The sequence below is a fragment of the Lactuca virosa genome, chromosome 4 (assembly GCF_052849685.1).
Source record: "Lactuca virosa cultivar CGN04683 chromosome 4, Lactuca_virosa_CGN04683_v6, whole genome shotgun sequence".
NCBI lineage: Eukaryota > Viridiplantae > Streptophyta > Magnoliopsida > Asterales > Asteraceae > Lactuca > Lactuca virosa.
In genome coordinates, this window is record NC_136429.1 from 380,640,712 (window position 1) to 380,660,353 (window position 19,642).

The window sequence follows — 19,642 nt, forward strand, 5'->3', positions numbered from 1 at the left end:
AGAAGTGAGCAAGTGGAGCACGGGAAGATAAACTTAGTCATGGGCAACAGGAAAGCATCACATGTTACCAAGATAGGAGTTTATTCTTTATTGCTTAATAATGGGTTAATGTTAGATTTGAATAAGTGTTGTTACTCGCCCGAAATGGCGAGAAATATTATTTCTTTTCATGGCTTGTACAGACAAGGTTTTACATTTTCATTTGATAATAAAAATGGTGCTATTAATGTTTATTACAATGATGTATTTTACTTTAAAGCATTACCTTGTGATGGTGTATATGAAGCCGTGAATGTTGTAGACAATCTAGGAAATAATGTGTTGTATATTGATTCTTCAGATAGCTTGGATAAAGCATCCTTGTGGCATTGTCGTCTTGGACATGTTAACAAGAAGCGCATAGGCCAACTCCAAAAGGCTGGAGTCTTGGAATCATTTGACCTCAAGTCAGATGATAGTTGCGAGTCTTGTTTACTTGGAAAAATGACAAAGTCACCCTTCACAGGTACTTGTGATAGGGGTGAAGGTTTGTTGGACCTTGTACACACGGATGTGTGTGGGCCCTTCAGAGTTGCTACAAGGGATGCTAATCACTATTATGTGACTTTTACTGATGATTACAGTAGATATGGATATATTTACTTAATCAAGCATAAGTCAGAAACCTTTGAAAAGTTCAAAGAGTTTAAGCAGGAAGTTGAGAATCAATTGGGCAGGAACATCAAGATGCTCCGATCCGATCGAGGAGGAGAGTATCTTAGCATTGAGTTCCTTGACTATCTTAAGGAATGTGGGATTGTCTCACAATTGACACCTCCCAGAACACCACAGTTGAATGGTGTAGCTGAGAGGCGCAATCGAACCTTGTTGGATATGGTTCGTTCCATGATGAGTCGAGCTTCGTTACCAATCTCTTTCTGGGGGTATGCCTTAGAGACTGCCGCCCATATCCTTAATCTAGTCCCTACTAAAAAGGTTGCCAAAACACCTCACGAGATGTGGACTAGGAAAGTTCCCAATTTGGACCACATCAAGATTTGGGGTTGCGAAGCTTTCGTGAGGCGTGAGACTCATGATAAGCTTGAACCTCGAAGTGAGAGGTGTATTTTCATCGGCTACCCACAGAGATCCTTTGGTTACCTCTTCTACAGACCCAGTGATAATGTGGTCTTTGTAGCAAGAAGAGGAGTCTTTCGTGAGAGAGAATTCATAAGCCAAGGGGACAGTGGGAGGCAAATTGACCTTGAAGAGCTTCAAGAGTCAAGTGGTGAAGGAACCTCAAATGCTATCGACCAACCTGAGGAGGAAACTTCTGTTGATCCGATAGATGAGTCTATACCTCCAAGACGTTCCACTAGGGTGAGGAACACACCTGATTTTTATTATGGTTATCACATCACCACTGAAGGTGATACATTTATTAGTGATAGTACACTAATAGATTTGGATGAACCTAATAATTATAGGGAAGCCATGGCAGGCCCTGAGTCTGCTAAATGGAAGGAGGCTATGGACAGCGAGATTCAGTCCATGTATGACAATCAAGTTTGGAACTTGGTTGGCAATGTACCAGGTCGTAAGACAGTTGGGTGCAAATGGATCTTCAAGAAGAAGACCGACATGGATGGGAAGGTACACACTTATAAAGCGCGACTGGTTGCGAAGGGCTTTACTCAAACTCCGGGAGTTGACTATGATGAGACCTTCTCACCAGTAGCTAAAATTAAGTCTATTAGAGTATTGTTAGCCATAGCTGCATTTCATGATTATGAAATATGGCAAATGGATGTCAAAACCGCTTTCCTTAATGGAAAGTTGGCTGAGGATGTTTACATGGCTCAACCAGAGGGTTTTGTCGATACAAGATACCCTAATAGAGTGTGTAAGCTTGATAAATCCATTTATGGATTGAAACAAGCATCTCGCAGATGGAATCTTTGCTTTGATGAGAAAGTCAAAGAGTTTGGCTTTTCTAGGAGTGAGGATGAGTCTTGTGTGTATGTCAGGGCTAGTGGGAGCATAGTTAGCTTCTTGGTGTTGTATGTGGATGACATACTTCTCATAGGAAACGACGTCCCAACCTTGCAGGAGGTTAAGTCCTGGCTTGGGAAGTGTTTCGCTATGAAGGACCTTGGGGAAGCTGCCTATATCCTAGGGATAAGGATATTGAGAGATAGGAGTAAGAGACTAATTGGACTTAGTCAAAGTACTTATGTGGATAAGGTACTAAAGAGGTTCAGTATGCAAGATTCCAAGAAAGGAGAATTACCAATCCAGAGTAATGCCAAGCTGAGTAAGACTCAGAGTCCGAGTACAGAGGCTGAGATAGCTGAAATGAGTCATATACCATATGCTTCCGCTGTGGGCTCGATCATGTATGCTATGACTTGTACTCGCCCTGATGTGGCCTTTGCTTTGAGCATGGTCAGTAGATATCAAGGGAACCCTGGCAAGGCACACTGGACAGCGGTAAAGAACATTCTCAAGTATCTGCGGAGGACTAAGGATTGGGTCCTTACCCTCGGGGGCAGTGATGACTTGAGAGTGGAAGGATATAGCGATGCTAGCTTTCAGACTGATAGGGATAATTTCCGCTCTCAGTCAGGCTGGGTCTTTATCCTAAATGGAGGGGCAATTACTTGGAAAAGTTCCAAGCAGGAGACAATAGCTGATTCTACTTGTGAATCAGAGTACATAGCAGCAAGTGAAGCAGCTAAGGAGGCGATATGGCTAAAGAACTTCATCGGAGACCTTGGAGTTGTACCAGCTATAAAAGAGCCAATGGAAATTTTCTGTGACAGCGAAAGTGCGGTTGCTTTGGCTAAGGAACCAAGAGATCACGGGAGATCTAGGCACATTGACAGAAAATACCATTTCATAAGACATCGAATAGAAGAAGGACTCCTCGTGGCTAAGAGGGTATCATCAGATGAGAACCCGGCAGATCCCCTCACGAAGGGACTGAGCAGGGTTAAGCATTTACAGCATGCGAGGCGCATTGGGCTGAAGGATGATATTAGTTTCAATAATTAGATTCCTGAAACTTGTAAAATGTAATTGACATTTGATGATAAATAAAAGTTGTTATTTATTTATGAGTAAGGTGTTACTATCTTGTGTTGATTGTTTACTATGTTTCAATTTTGCATGTTTTTACTTCCAGAATAATTATGTTATTATTCAAACCATCCACAGTCAGTCAAACTTTGGAAGTAAGTATTGATTTAAGACTGTCATGAATTTGGCTTGTATGATTTGTCTAAAAGTGCTTTGGACAATGCAATGGTTGCTACAACATTCATGAGTACTCATAAGGGCTGCGTATTGGATCCAACCCACGCTCACTTGCATCACTTCATGGAATTTATCTCGAGTGATCGTGAGACGGTAATATCATATAAATCTTCAAACCTAGAGATATGAGTTGTTGACTATGAGTTGGTTATTCATTGATTGCACGAAAACGCATTGGTAACTCGATGTCATAAAACGTGCCTTTGTGAGTAATTCAACAAGTAGTTAGTACAAGCATATCAGTCGAAGTTAATCTGTTCCTTCTAGAAATAGAAGCGATATCTGGGCCCCTCAATGATTTGGTTTTGACCTATGTACCGGGCCCGGTCAGAACCTAATTGATGTGTTCAATTTAGTTCTATGTCGAAACAAATCAGAGATCGAGAAACAAATGCTGGACAATAAGTAAGACCATGTTCCATGTGTTTGTCCGGCTGATATCATGAGAACAGAGGATTATATGATCACTTATCTTAAATGGCGTATCATCATCATCTCAGTTCCGAGAGACTTTGAAAGAGCTACGATTGCTAGTCGGATTTTGAAGTCATATTCGCAAATATAGTTATTAGACTTATCCAAGTGGGAGACTGTTGGATATAGTGTCTAAGTCCATAACTTTATTTGGTATGTACTTGACCCGACCCGGCATGGTCCATTTGGGTTGCATGGCATTGCAATACTTGGATAGACTAAATGAGAGAATAAGGCACTTATGATTATTAATATATTATAAGTTCTAATATATTAATAATAGTATTATTTAATTAGTATTGATCAAGTATTAATCTAGGATTAATTTGGTGATCAAATTGAGACTAATTAAATATATAGGGTTGATTATGACAATCATCAATTCTTTTATGGTGGATTAATGATCCATGGTTTATGGGTTATGGATGTAACCAAATGGAGCTCCATGGATGGTCCATGGGAGTTACAAATCCATGGGTCATGGGAAATCAAGAGTCATGACAATTAAGGGCATTCATGTGTAAACCCTAATTGTGACAACACTATAAAAGGAACCCTATAGCTAGCAAAAAGTGTAGCTAGTGGACATAGTGTTACTAGAGAGGGCATAACCAATTTTGAGTGCTAGAAGTATTCTCTCAAGTTATTCCAAGTCTTGTGGTGTTGTGTGAAGCATTTGAGGAACAACATTCGGGGTGCTAGGCTCACAAAGTCTTGAAGGAATCCAAGCAACAACAAGGTATGTATTTCTACTAGTTTTATGTTTTATGTAATCCCCATCCCATGCTAGTTAGGAAATAACCTTGAAAAAGTAATTTGCATGTATATAGAGAAAACATAGATTCAAGGTTATTAGGGTTGCATGTACACTTAGGAAGTGTTAGAATGCTCAAAACCCATCAATATCCACTTACTAATTATTTCCTGAAAAAGCATGTAAAACGAGCGTCAACTATGAAAATAGTTGGTGAGTTCACAAGTTTATAAAATCAAGATTTGGAATAAGGCTTTTCATAAATACAAGTACATTGCTTTAATGAGAAACAAAGTTGATTGCTATGATTGATAACAAGTTTATTGCTATAACGAGAAACGAGTTTGTATGTGTATGAGCAAACAATGAGTCTCAACCAAACCTATGACTGAAGCCCTATCAAGATCTATGCTTATCGTTCCATAGATGAATATGGTATCATGCACTCCAGCAATAGGGCGAGTGAGGAGTTGTCAATTCCTAATAGCGCTATCCATAATGACCATTGGCTCAAAGAGTTAATGGTTAGAGATAAGGGAAGGGCCTTAGTACGATAAGTTCTCATGTTCCGTGTTGCATAGACATACATAGAGAGACATAGCAATAAAATAGCAATCATGTTTGATACAAATCAATTTAAATACAACATTCAAATAATAGTTTTTCGGGACATGCTTTTCCACCCCAAAACATAAAAACTGAAAATTGGGGAGTGCATGAATACTCACAAAGTTTCGAGTAGGTACAAGTGGTGCCTCGGAATACACCAACGCCTTACTACCGGGATCCTACGACATCAAACACACACTAGTGAGTTTCCATGTCGAAATCTAATGCTAATATACAAAACTCTACATATAGAGAAATGCCAAATTTATGTTCTAATATTGGTTTTATATTAATTGGTTACAATTTTTCTGAAATTGTGAAATTCTATAACTCATGTGATTAAGACAATTTTGGATATTAATTTTCCAGATTTAGTAATATTAATTTAGGGTATTTCAACACATTTAAAGGTGTTTTAAACTCCTAAAAATGTAAAATATTATCAAACAGTTTCCAAAAATTGTCAAACCTTGTATTTTCATTCTAAATACAGTAGAGGTCTTTCAGAAATTTTCCCTTGAATTTTTGATATGATTAACTATTTTTCTAAATTTTTAAGCCTTCATAACAACATAAATTCATGAAAAATAGTATTAAAAGCATAAAAATTCCCTAACTTTTTATAATACTGCCATTAGACATACTTGAGCTGGGAAAAATATAAAAATGGATTTTTAAACTGTTTAACCCAATTTTATGATTTTTGTGGATTTATTCTAATAAAAATTGAAATAAATAGAAAACAGTTTCCAAAATTACCCAAACTTTTTCTATTACTGTTATTAAGCATTTTTAAACTAGGAAAAATAAAAAAATAGATTTCTAAACTGTTTAACCCAATTTTATGATTTTTGAGCATTTATTCCAATAAAAATGGAAATAAATAGAAAACAGTTTCCAAAATTACCCAAACTTTTTATTTTACTGTTCTTGTACATATAGAAGCTGGGAAAAATATAAAAGATATTTTTCAGTTGGTCGTTCTATTTTTCTTTGTTTTTATCCCCTTAAATAATCATTAATTGAAGAATAAATAATAAACAGTTAAAGTAAATACCAAAAAATTTTGTAACATCATTTACAGTGTAAGTAATCTGGGAAAAATACCAAAGGTGGTTTTCATATTGTATAATCCGGTTTTGGGTATTTAAGTGTATTTAAGTGTATTTAAGTGTATTTAACCTTAGAAAATAGGAGAAAATAGTATACAGAAGAGAAAAATCATCAAAATTTGTATGCAGCCTCCTAATGTACAACAAGACGTTCTGGTAAATTTTCATGAATTTGGGATGATCAGAACTATTTTTTCTATTTTTAGACCATTATAATTACAAAAATTAGGGAAAAATAGAAATGCATTATGAAAAAATCTGAAACTATTTTTCTGAGTCTCCCACCTCTAGTAAGAGCTGCGAAAATAGTTAGATACGATTTTCAAACTCTCTAAAGTGGTTTTGCAATTTATTGGAACCAAACAAAAAGAAAATCAAAAGTCATACTAAACAGAAACATAAATCGATGAAACTTAATGAGAGGTCATTATTCACCATAGGGGTCATCCACGAATTTATTCAGGATTTATAGACCTCTGGAAGTATTTTATGTGATTTATGCCCTTGTTTTCTTGTAACAATTTTATTAAATCAAGGAAATGATAAAAACTCTTGGGATTTTCCAGATGTTCATATTACCTTAATGGGAATCTGGAAAAAATTTTATTTTGAACAGAAAAGAACTTTTAGATATTTTTATAGACAAAATCATTTACATGCACTATTAACAATGTACTTTGATCATCAAGCTCTTTAGCTTGGTGTTCATCACATGCATCACGGTTTGAAGACCATGCATGGACATATGTTTGTCATAGTGATGTTTTTAAAGGAAATACTTGAATGCATAAGGTGTATGAGCCTTTAAAACTTGTAAAAATCCGAACTGTAGTGTTTGACATAGGTTTTGGTCCTTGGATTTCACCATTAAACAACATGCATGTTGTTCTTGGGTGAAACCCTACCACCATCATCATCAAACTCGACATTCATGGATATGTTCATGAATGTTCATTAAGAATGGTGTAGAAGAATGAGAAATTCAAGAAAACTCTTTAAAACAAGAAAGAAAAGTAAGGGAAAATGAAGGGTTTTCGTGAATACCTTGACGAACAACCTTAGAAGATGAAGATTTGAGTATGGAGAGGTGTTCTTGGCTGATGATTTTCATGGGTTTGGAGAGAGGAATAGAGAGTTTGAGAGTTGTAAGGGTGGAGTGTGAGAGAGAGAATGAAGAGGGAAGTTGAAGTGTAAGAATGAGTTTAATGATTGAAGTTTTTGGGAAGAGAGAGCATGGGAGAGAGGGTGACTGATTTTATGAGTATAAGAGAGGCCCTCTCTCTCCTAATTCAAATTAAATAAATTTCCCTTCAATTTTTATAAAACCTAAATTTTTATAAAAATGTTTCTTTATGTAATTCTTGATTTATTTAAAATCTTTGTTTTTAACTAATAAATTATGATTAATGTTTGATAATTAAATTTTTATGTCTTTGATTATATCTCATAATTTGATTATTTAAATTTGATATTAGGAGGTTCAAAACAAATCTTATAGAGTTTTTAGGTTTTAAAGTTTATAAATTTGGATTTTTGGGCTCTTTAGAGTTTTTGGAACATTGTTTGATATTCACCATCATATTGGAATGAAATTAGAATATTTTAATTTATTTTTTAGGGTTTTATACCCTTTTTCAATTGTAACAAAGTTTGAAGTTTTATTCTAATTCGGGTATTGGCATTTCCTACAGTAGTTAAACAACTTACTAGAATCGTAAGAGTCAAGTATATTAGTCCTAGATTTTAGTTGGATCCTAGTTTATGCAAGATTTTGACCTAATTTATACTACTAGGCCATGGCATGTTGTGCATGTATGGTTTTTATAAAAAGATGCATGAGTCCGAGAATGACCTGAATTGACAGTTGTCACAGTATCCCCCACTTAAAAAGAATTTCGTCCCGAAATTCATTCTATGTCATCGTTTGTCATCGCATGGGAAAAGTTGTGGATACTTTTCCTTCATGAAGTCCTCACGCTCCCAGGTGTACTTCGGCCTGCGTTTTGAGTTCCATCGAACTCTCACAATCGGAATCTTACTTCGCTTAAGTTGTTTCACCTCTCTGTCAAGGCTTTCTATCGGTTCCTCAACAAAGGTTAGCTTATCATTGATCTTAATTTCCTCCAGAGGTACTATCAATGCTTCGTCAGTTAAACATTTCTTAAGATTGGAGACGTGGAATGTGTCGTGAATGGCGCTTAACTCTTGGGGTAATCGGAGTTTATATGCCACCGGACCAATCCTTTCAATGATCTCGAAGGGTCCAACATATCTCGGGCTTAGTTTTCCTTTCTTACCAAAACGTACAAGCCCTTTCCAAGGCGACACCTTTAGAAGTACCTTGTCTCCAACTTGGAATTCTAATGGTTTTCGACGATTATCCGCATAACTTTTCTGACGATCTCTGGCGGCTTTAAGCCTATCTTTGATGATAGCAATCTTGTCAGTTGTTTCCTGGATAAGGTCGAGTCTAGTCAATTGTCTATCTCCGATTTCTGTCCAGCATAAGGGCGAACGACACTTGCGTCCATACAATGCTTCATATGGAGCACATTGGATACTCGTGTGGTGACTATTATTGTAGGAAAACTCAATTAGAGGCAAATGAGTATCCCAATTTCCTTTGAACTCAATGTCACACGCCCGTAGCATGTCTTCCAATGTTTGTATTGTTCTCTCTGTCTGCCCATCTGTCTGAGGGTGGTAAGCTGTGCTCAAATTTATCTTGGTTCCTAGTGCCTTCTGTAACGTCCACCAAAATCGTGATGTAAAACGACTATCTCTATCAGAAATGATAGATAGGGGTACACCATGCAGAGAAACAATTTTGTCGATGTAGATTTGGGCCAATTTTTCCATCTTGAAGTCTTCCCGAACGGGGAGAAAGTGAGCAGATTTCGTCAGTCGATCCACTATGACCCAAATTGAGTCATGACCTTTAGCAGTTCTAGGAAGTTTGGTAACGAAATCCATGGATATCTGCTCCCATTTCCATTGGGGAATTTCAGGTTGTTGCAATAAGTCGGATGGTTTTTGATGTTCAGCTTTGACTATTGAGCAAGTTAAACACTTCCCAACATATAAGGCAATATCCCTTTTCATTCCAGGCCACCAATAGTACTCTTTAAGATCCATGTACATTTTATCCGCTCCAGGGTGGATTGAGTATTTAGATCGATGAGACTCCTTTAGTACCATGTCTCTCAGATTGTTAACCCTTGGAATCCAGACCCTGTCCTTAAAATAACGAACTCCATCAGGTTTGGTTTCAAATCTCACTTCTAAACCATGTAAAGTTTCACCTGGAAGATTTTCCTTGAATAAAGCTTTCTCCTGGGCATCAATGATTTGAGATTTCAAGTTTGTCTGAATTACCATTCCCAAAGCTCTCACACGGGAAGGTTTCACTCTTTCTTTTCTACTAAGAGCGTCAGCTACTACGTTAGCCTTGCCTGGGTGATATCGTATCTCACAGTCATAATCACTAAACAACTCTACCCATCTCCTCTGCCGCATGTTTAACATTTTCTGATCTAGGATATGCTGAAGGCTTTTGTGATCGGTATAAATGATGCACTTGGTTCCGTACAAATAATGCCTCCATATCTTAAGAGCGAAAACTATTGCTCCCAGTTCTAGATCATGGGTTGTATAATTCTTCGCATGCGGTTTGAGTTGTCTGGAAGCATACGCAATGACCTTATCTTTTTGCATTAACACACATCCTAATCCTTGATGAGACGCATCACAATACACTACAAAGTTCTCTGATCCCTCTGGTAAGGCCAGAATTGGTGCATTGCACAGCTTGTTTTTCAGGATTCGAAACGCTTCTTCGTGTTTCTCTTCCCAGAGAAATTTTCTGTCCTTTTGGGTCAAAGATGTTAATGGTTGAGCAATCCTAGAAAAATTCTCAATGAAGCGTCTGTAGTACCCAGCTAATCCTAGGAACTGTCGTATTTCTGTCGGGGTTTTGGGGGCTTCCCATTTCTTGATTGCCTCGATCTTAGCTGGATCTACATGAATTCCTCTTTCGCCGATCACATGACCAAGGAAATGTACTTCCCGAATCCAAAATTCACACATAGTGAACTTGGCATACAATTTCTGCTCCTTCAACAGCTCCAACACTAGCTTCAGATGTCTCTCATGATCTTCTTTGGTTTGTGAGTAAACAAGTATGTCATCGATAAATACAATTACAAACTTGTCTAGGTATGGTCTACAGACCCTATTCATCAAATCCATGAAAACAGCGGGTGCGTTCGTTAGTCCAAAAGGCATGACTAAGAACTCATAATGTCCATAACGGGTTCTAAATGCTGTTTTGTGAATGTCTCCTTCGTGAACTCTTAGTTGATGGTATCCTGATCGGAGGTCGATCTTTGAGAAGTATGAAGCGCCCTGCAACAGATCGAACAAGTCATCAATTCGAGGAAGAGGATATCGATTCTTGATTGTCAACTTGTTCAATTCTCTGTAATCAATACACATTCGGAGTGACCTGTCTTTCTTTTTGACGAATAACACTGGGGCTCCCCAAGGTGAATAACTTGGTCGTATAAACCCTTTGTCTAGAAGTTCTTGAAGTTGTCCGGATAGTTCTTGCATCTCGGATGGCGCGAGGCGATATGGTGCTTTTGCTACCGGTGCCGCTCCGGGAATTAAGTCTATCCGAAATTCGACCTGTCTGTGAGGGGGTAGACCAGGTAATTCCTCCGGAAACACTTCGGGATAGTTTTTAACCACTGGAATCTCCTTGAGTTGCTTAGCTTCAGGTTCTCTTTCTAGCACGTGGGCCATGAATGCAATACAATTCTTCTTAAGATACTTGTGAATCTTCATGCTTGATACAATGTTTAAACTTCTTCCTGGCTTCTCACCATGTATGATAAGGGTTTTTGTGACAACCGTCAAAATTCGAGTCGATTCTAGATTTGAATAAACTTAGTTGCACATATACGCACGACACATACTGGACTTAGTGACTAGAAGCTCAGTTATAACCTACTAGAAACTTGGAAACAACTAGAAACAGTGGATAATGTACTTAGATTTCACATTGATATGTGAATTCTACAACTACTTAACTGTAGACGCTATCCATATTCGGGTCACTCTTTGAGTCGAACACCTTTTCATGAATCATATACACACATCATGCACTTGACCTAGAAGTAGAAATTAGGTCAAAGCCTCATAGAAACTTAAGTCAAAGTTGAAGACTAGGACTAGTATACTTGATTCCTCAATTTCGCTTGAATCTCGGAATCACTACATAGAATGCCAATAAACCGATAAAAATAAATTACAAACATTATTTATAACTATAAAAGAGTTATTATACCATAAGATAATTTAAAGTCTCAAATATTCTATTTATTTTGATATCCAAATTTTTACAAACTCTCAAAAACCCTAAAAACCATAAAACTTAAATTTTATAAAGTTTAACATCAAGAATTCTATAAAAATAGTTATGAAACTTATAATATTATCTTAAAACAATTAAATTCAGGGAAATATAATCAAGGAAAATAAAAATTTAAGTCATTAACATTCATCCTTAATTTATAACTCAAAAAACAAGGTTTCATGAATAAAAACTTGATTTTAGTGCACATTTTACATAAAATTTAGATATTTTATAAAATAACTTAAATTTTATAAAACAAAATGAATGAGAAAGGGTTATTATACTCAAAATTTCGGACCCATCTCTTCCCATATCTCTCTCTCACACTCTCATTCTCCAACACACACACATCTCTCTTCTTTCTCTCTCTAGAAAACTCTCTCTACCTTCTCTCTAATTTTTTTCTCCAAACACCACAACCACAGCCTCTTAACCACGAAATTATGGAGATTCATAAGGGTTTTTCAAGCCACAAATAAATTTAAGGTAAAGAACATACATCTCTTGAAGATCCACAACAATGATTTAAGCCATGCATGTGCATTTTACTTCAAAAACCGACTTCTACTTCTTCATCTTCTTCAAACTTGTTTTCTTTATGTTAAAATGGTTTTTAGAACATCATGGATGTGTTTTAACACCATGCATAGATGATAAACAAGGTTGCATGTTCATGATCTTAGTGCAAAAATCGATTTTAAGGATTAAAACATCAAACTCAAGTTAAGAGTTTTTGAGAAACAAAATTTTGTTCATAAATGAATGTATACATTTTGATAAGTTTTAATCTTTTGATCTCTGGAAAGATGACTAGAATATAAGTTTATCATGATATCTTTTAAAATATTTCAAAAGATTTACTCAAAGAAATGATGAAAACTCATTTTTCTAACCAATCACCATGCATGCAATCTGCCAGATTTCTTTACCTGACTTTAAACTGTCATATCTCACTCATTTCTTAACCAAAAATCGGGATTCTTTTTCTGAAATATAATATTTTGACTTAGCTTTCAAACCCATCTGACCTCACTGGAAAATTCAAATATTTCGATTTTTAGCAATTTTTACAAAATTGTTGCTCAATCAGCACCTTTTTGTGAATACTAGTTTTGTATTGCATGTTCAAAGATCTTATTCATCACTAAAAATCAAGGAAAAATTAACTTGAGCACTTAACATCATGTATTAAGAGGTATAAAAATATCTTCATTCAAAAGCCTTTGGAACATGTTGCAAAAATTCTCAAAGTAACATCAATAATTTTTACCAAAATCACAAGAATCAAGTTTTCTTTATAATTGTTTGAGCCTTTAGGCATGTTTTTCGACATCAAAAATAAGAAAACAATTTTTCATTGTTATTAAATTGTTTGAAGTTGCATTCTGGAAATTTTCAGCTCAATATATATTTTCTTTATTTTTACATGAAAATAATTATAAAATAGAGTGTTAAAGCATATAAAATACTTAAACTTGTAAATAAATTCGGGAAATATTTGTGGATGACCCTTTAAGTTAATAAACATCTCTCATGAAGTTTCATCGATTTTTGTTACTGTTTAGTATGGTTTTTAATTTTCTTTTTATTTATCTCTAATAAATCATAAAACCACTTTAGTGAATGTGAAAATATTATTTCTTATTTTTCTCGTCTTGTACCTTATATTTAAGACTCCGAAAAATATTTTGGCAATTTTTTAAAATGTATATCTATTTTTCGTGAATTTTTGTTTTTATAATGGACTAAAAACAGGAAAAATAGTTTTACTCATCCAAAATTCATGAAAATTTGCCAGAAACTCTTATAATATGTTAGGATGATACATAAAAATTTTGATGATTTTTATCTTCTGTATGCTATTTTTCTTCTATTTTCCCAAGATTTAATACACTTAAATGTACAAAAATCAGAAAAATTATGTTAAACTTTTTGAAAACACATATTAATATTTCTCCTAGATTATGTACACTGTAAAATAGTTACACAAAAATTACAAGAATTTTTCATGATAATTTACTATTTTTCCATGATTTTATGATTATTCATGGAATTAAATGGTGAAAAATAGTTAGACGAATCAAAAATTCAAGAAAATTTATCTTAAGGTGTTTGACTTCAATTAAAAATGAAATACAAAGTTTGGGAAAGTTTAGAACTAAATTGATTTCGTTTTGAATATTTAATCATTGGAACACCTCTAAAATGTTAAATATTAACATTTCAATAATGGAAATTTTCCACTTAAATTGTTATATAACAATTGATTCTTTGAAACTTAATTTCCACAGATAAATGTTTGTAACTTATCAATATTAAATTTTGACACATTATTGGCATAATTCTATTGTAGTAGTAAGTATACTAGTATTAGATTTCAATTAGAGACTCATTAGTGTGTAACATCGTTATAGGAAAACGATAGTGGTACGAGTGGAGCGTAGATCAAGGCATCATTTGCATCATCTCAATGCATTGTGAGTATTCACGCACTCCCCTATTTTCAGTTTTTATGTTTTGGGGTGGAAAAGCATGTCCCGAAAAACTATTATTTGAATGTTGTATTTAAATTGATTTGTATCAAACATGATTGCTATTTTATTGCTATATCTCTCTATGTATGTTTATGCAACACAGAACATGAGAACTTATCGTATTAAGGCCCTTCCCGTATCTCTAACCATTAACTCTTTGAGCCAATGGTCATTTTGGATAGCGCTATTAGGAATTGACAACTCCTCACTCGCCCTATTGCTGGAGTGCATGATACCATATTCATCTATGGAACGATAAGCATATATCTTGATAGGGCTTCAGTCATAGGTTTGGTTGAGACTCATTGTTTGCTCATACATATACAAACTTGTTATTTGTTATGGCAATAAACTCGTTTATCAATTATAGCAATCAACTTTGTTTCTTATTATAGCAATAAACTTTGTATCTCATTATAACAACGAACTTTTGTTACTAAATACTTATTTACTTGTTTTAGCAACAAAATTGGTTGCTTCTTATAGTAACAAACTTGTTTGCTCCTTGTAGCAATGAAACTTGATTACTCATTTTAGTAACAAACTTTATTTCCCATGAGGATATGAACATTGCATCTCTTTTGGGCAACATAATTTATTTCTCATGATGATGACGAACTTTGTTTACACAAACTTATTTACTCATTTTAGCAATATATTTTTATCTATGGAAACTTATATCAAAATTTGATTTCGATTCATGAAACCAATATTATTTTTAAACTTGTGAGTACTCACCAACTATTTTTATAGTTGACGCTCGTTTTACATGCTTTTTCAGGAATCATCGAGTAAGTGGCACTTAGGGACACTTCAGTTTTAGGAGCATTCGCATGTGTTTTATTTCAATTTACATTGTAATTTCTTTTAAAAGTTGTTCAAACCCATTGTAAAATTGTAATGATTTTTAATACTATGGTTGGTGTTGTCTTTTAACTTTTGCTATGAAACCCTTTATACTGCCACGCCTCGTGTTTCCGCTTTAGCGGGGTGTGACAGGAAATGGTATCAGAGCCGAAGGTTATAGAGAATACCGGTTTTCCTTTGGAGAACCACAACTATAGCCAAAAAATTTCAAATGTTTTTAAAATACCGAACATAATACTAGTATAACTAATTCGAGTACGCATTATTGGACTTTAACTAAGTATAGCCTGGCCAACTATGCTTAATTAAGGAAACTTAATGCGAGGCTTGAAACGGTTATAGTATAATTATGTTCAAAACAATTTTCAACTTAAACTTTTGAAAAACAAAATTTTTGGTGTGCGTACGGGCATTGCATATTATAGGCATTCATCTAGATACACTTAGAAACTAAGTTCACTGTTATATCAATGCCCTTATTTAGAAATATTCTTATCCCTTATCAAGTGCTAGGTTAACCACTTAGGTTATATCACTAGCCACTCTAAGAGCAATGCACATAGTACTGATAATGGGTATTCCTCGGTAGCTATTGACTTTAGATATAAGGTTAGTAGTTAGATATACACTAGTAATAATCTTAAGTCGAAACCAATACCAATTATCCCTCAATACCTCTTCATCGTCTTCGTACTAGAGTTACAACTAGGAAAAAGCGTTTCGATACCGACACGAATGATAATTGGAGCATCGCGTAAGGATTTAGATGAGTCACCACTAAGTAATCACTTGGATACCATTGGCGGGCATTCCGGATTCGACAAACAAGGAGACACAAAGGTTTAACCTATTGTTACTAATACATGAGACCTTATTACTAAGCTACGATTTAGCTTTAGGTTGTTTCCACCTTCAGATTAAAACTTAACATAGGATATCCCTTTGACCTCTATAAAAGGCCACGAAACTGCATTGACACCATAAAACGTTTTTCAAACAATTTTTCTTGCCCTTTATCTTAGGGAAAAAGACATCGGTACTCGTCTTATACTCGCCTTGTACTCGCCTTAGTATTTAGGTACGATCAGCTACACTAAGATACTTATTCCTTACTTCTTAATCTTCCACCGAAAAATTATTTCGTTTCATCGGTTTTATTTATCATCGATAAAATACTTTATAACCACTTCATACAACTTACTACACATTTCCTAACAATATAAGCCATATTCTCGCTAAAAATCTTTTGACAACTTGCTTTAACTTAACACTTTTCTTCAAAACTCAATTTAACCAATATTGGTTTTAACCTTGCTATTTCAATTTCATTTCAAATTCATTTCAATGGATTGATGTGCTTTTAAGGGCATATAAACCATTTTAAACATTGCTTACCATTTTGACACGTCTTCGAAAAACTAGAAACATTTTCTTTTATAATCGTGTTTAAACTCTTTACTATAAAACTTAAACATATGACGTTAAAGTTCATATTATGTGTAAAAGCTTCATCGGATCTTCAAACCACTTTTGTTTTAAGACTTTTGACTACTTCCCCATTTAGGCATCGTACTTTACTTAAATGTGTTTTCTTGAAACCCAACATGGTATTTTTACAACTTTCTAATCCAAATGTGTTTACAAGACATCACTGATGCCTACATTTCAAAACACACCTTATTTGTTTATTTTATTTCAAATTAGTTTTATAATCTGTTTTTATAAAACTTACAACATTGCAAAACTTAGTGTTCACTTTTAAATTTCCAGAGACACCTTCAACAATGTATAATTACTCTTCTAAATCTATTGAGTCTTTACCTTATATGTTTTAACTATTATTGAACTCCATTCTAAAAAGTCAAATTGTCAGATTTTCAACTACCGTTTGTAGTGCTTCTTCTTTTTCACAAATGGAGTTTAACTTAATAAGGTAACTCGTGATTATTAGCAAACATTCTAAGACTCTCACATGTCTATTTAGTCATCAATATACATCAAATATTAAAGTTTGAAATATATCTCAACCTGGTTTTAATCTACCTATAGGTATTGTTCTTATAATTTTAACAATAACAATCATTGCCGCCGCTACCTTCCTTTTTCTTTCCCCCGCACTTGATTTCTTGCTCTCCTTATGACTTTAGATCTCGCACACCCATAATAGTAACATAATACATTGTCTAACTTTGTTTCTGTCTATTTTGTTTCTCCTGGTATCATGTTTGTACACATACATACTAGAAGTCTATCCTTTCGTTTTCAGCGATTAATACATGTATAGCCGTGAGGAATAATTTTTATTTAGTCAACTTTGATATATTCAATTACGCCTTTTTATCATATACATCTTGTTTTTATTTTGAAATCTCTATAAACAAGTGATCCTTATTTACATTTGCTCTTTCGTTCTAAATTCAGAAACTTGATATAGAATGCAATTTTCATTGTATTTTTCCTTATAATTAATACACAAGATGAATACTCTTATGCTTATAATTTTTCTATATCCGGAAAATATATGTGAAGGATATGTATCCTTATGTTTCTTCTTTTCTTTAAATACATCAAGAATTTTGAATTTTACGATTATCTATTCTCTAAATGATTGTTTTTGTAGAAACACTAAACTATGAATGCCCTATTTTGAAGATTGACATTTTTACACCTTTCTTAAAATAGTAATTTACTTTGCAATTTTCAGTGAGTTCCTAAACACTCAAGCTTGTTTTCATAAGTATTTTGACTCCTCGTAAACTTAGATTTGTCATGACTTAGACAATTAGTCAATTTTTCAAATAGCGTAATATCAATAATTTCAATAAAAAAAAATTTCCTTTAATGACGACTTAAACCTTTAACTTTAATTAATCTTTATATTATTTTACTACTTTGTTGGATCGCCACACATGTATCTTCATTATCTTGGAATTATTACACATTTTGATAATAGTGAGATTAATTATCATTTCTAAACAGACATTTTTATAACAATGAGATTTTTAATCACTTCTAAACACTTAAAATGCTATATAGACAATGTGATTTAATTTATCATAAATTTTCATCGCCTCCATTTGCACCAATGACTCTCTAAATATATTTATTCTTCGAATAAGGTTTTATTATTGTAAGAGTAACCGTAGTAGTAATTATAGCCTCGGAGATGCTCAATCATTCGTAATTTATTTTGTCGACGACACTTAATTAGCCTTTACATTTGAGATGTACCAAAATTTCGTTGCCTACCCTTAGTACGTATTTTTAGGAACTTACCCTCAATCGCTTCTCTTTCATTCGTGCTACCCCTTCTTATTTCAAAATATATCCTTTCCAGATGTAGTAGCCAACCCGGAAGTGAACAAATTGTTCCTAATCTCTTCTTTATTAGGCGGTGAATTTACACTTAGTGCTAATTTAGAACGCGACTTAAGGATCAATGCGGATTTAACGCTCAGTGCAGTTAGTGCTTCAGCAAAACTTATAGCTCTCTTAATTCAGATAATATCTAACTAGATGATCTTTTTCGACTAGGTCGCCATGTTTGGATCATGATTTCCACGATCCTAATTTCTCGCAATCTAAATTGTAGAAATCGAATTAAGGAAACATTAATTTGACTATAGCTAAAGAATTGGGCTTTTCCCTTGAGGAAATAAACCCGAAATAATCAAAGAACATTGCAAGTCACCACCTCTCCAACTATATAATTGTATTCGACTGAGTTCTAATAGAATACGTCACGAATTGAATTTCGGGGCGAAATTCTTTCAACCGGGGGAGAATGTGACAACCGTCAAAATTCGAGTCGGTTCTAGATTTGAATAAACTTAGTTGCACATATACGCACGACACATACTGGACTTAGTGACTAGAAGCTCAGTTATAACCTACTAGAAACTTGGAAGCAACTAGAAACAATGGATAATGTACTTAAATGTCACATTGATATGTGAATTCTACAACTACTTAACTGTAGAGGCTATCCATATTCGGGTCACTCTTTGAGTCGAACACCTTTTCATGAATCATATACACACATCATGCACTTGACCTAGAAGTAGAAATTAGGTCAAAGTCTCATAGAAACTTAAGTCAAAGTTGAAGACTAGGACTAGTATACTTGAAGACCTAGAATCTCGGAATCACTACATTCATCCTTAATTTATAAGTCAAAAATCAAGGTTTCATGAATAAAAACTTGATTTTAGTGCACATTTTATATAAAATTTAGATATTTTATAAAATAACTTAAATTTTATAAAACAAAATGAATGAGAAAGGGTTATTATACTCAAAATTTCGGACCCCTCTCTTCCCATATCTCTCTCTCACACTCTCATTCTCCAACACACACACATCTCTCTTCTTTCTCTCTCTAGAAAACTCTCTCTACTTTCTCTCTAATTTTTTTTCTCCAAACACCACAACCACAGCCTCTTAACCACGAAATTATGGAGATTCATAAGGGTTTTTCAAGCCACAAATAAATTTAAGGTAAAGAACATACATCTCTTGAAGATCCACAACAATGATTTAAGCCATGCATGTGCATTTTACTTCAAAAACCGACTTCTACTTC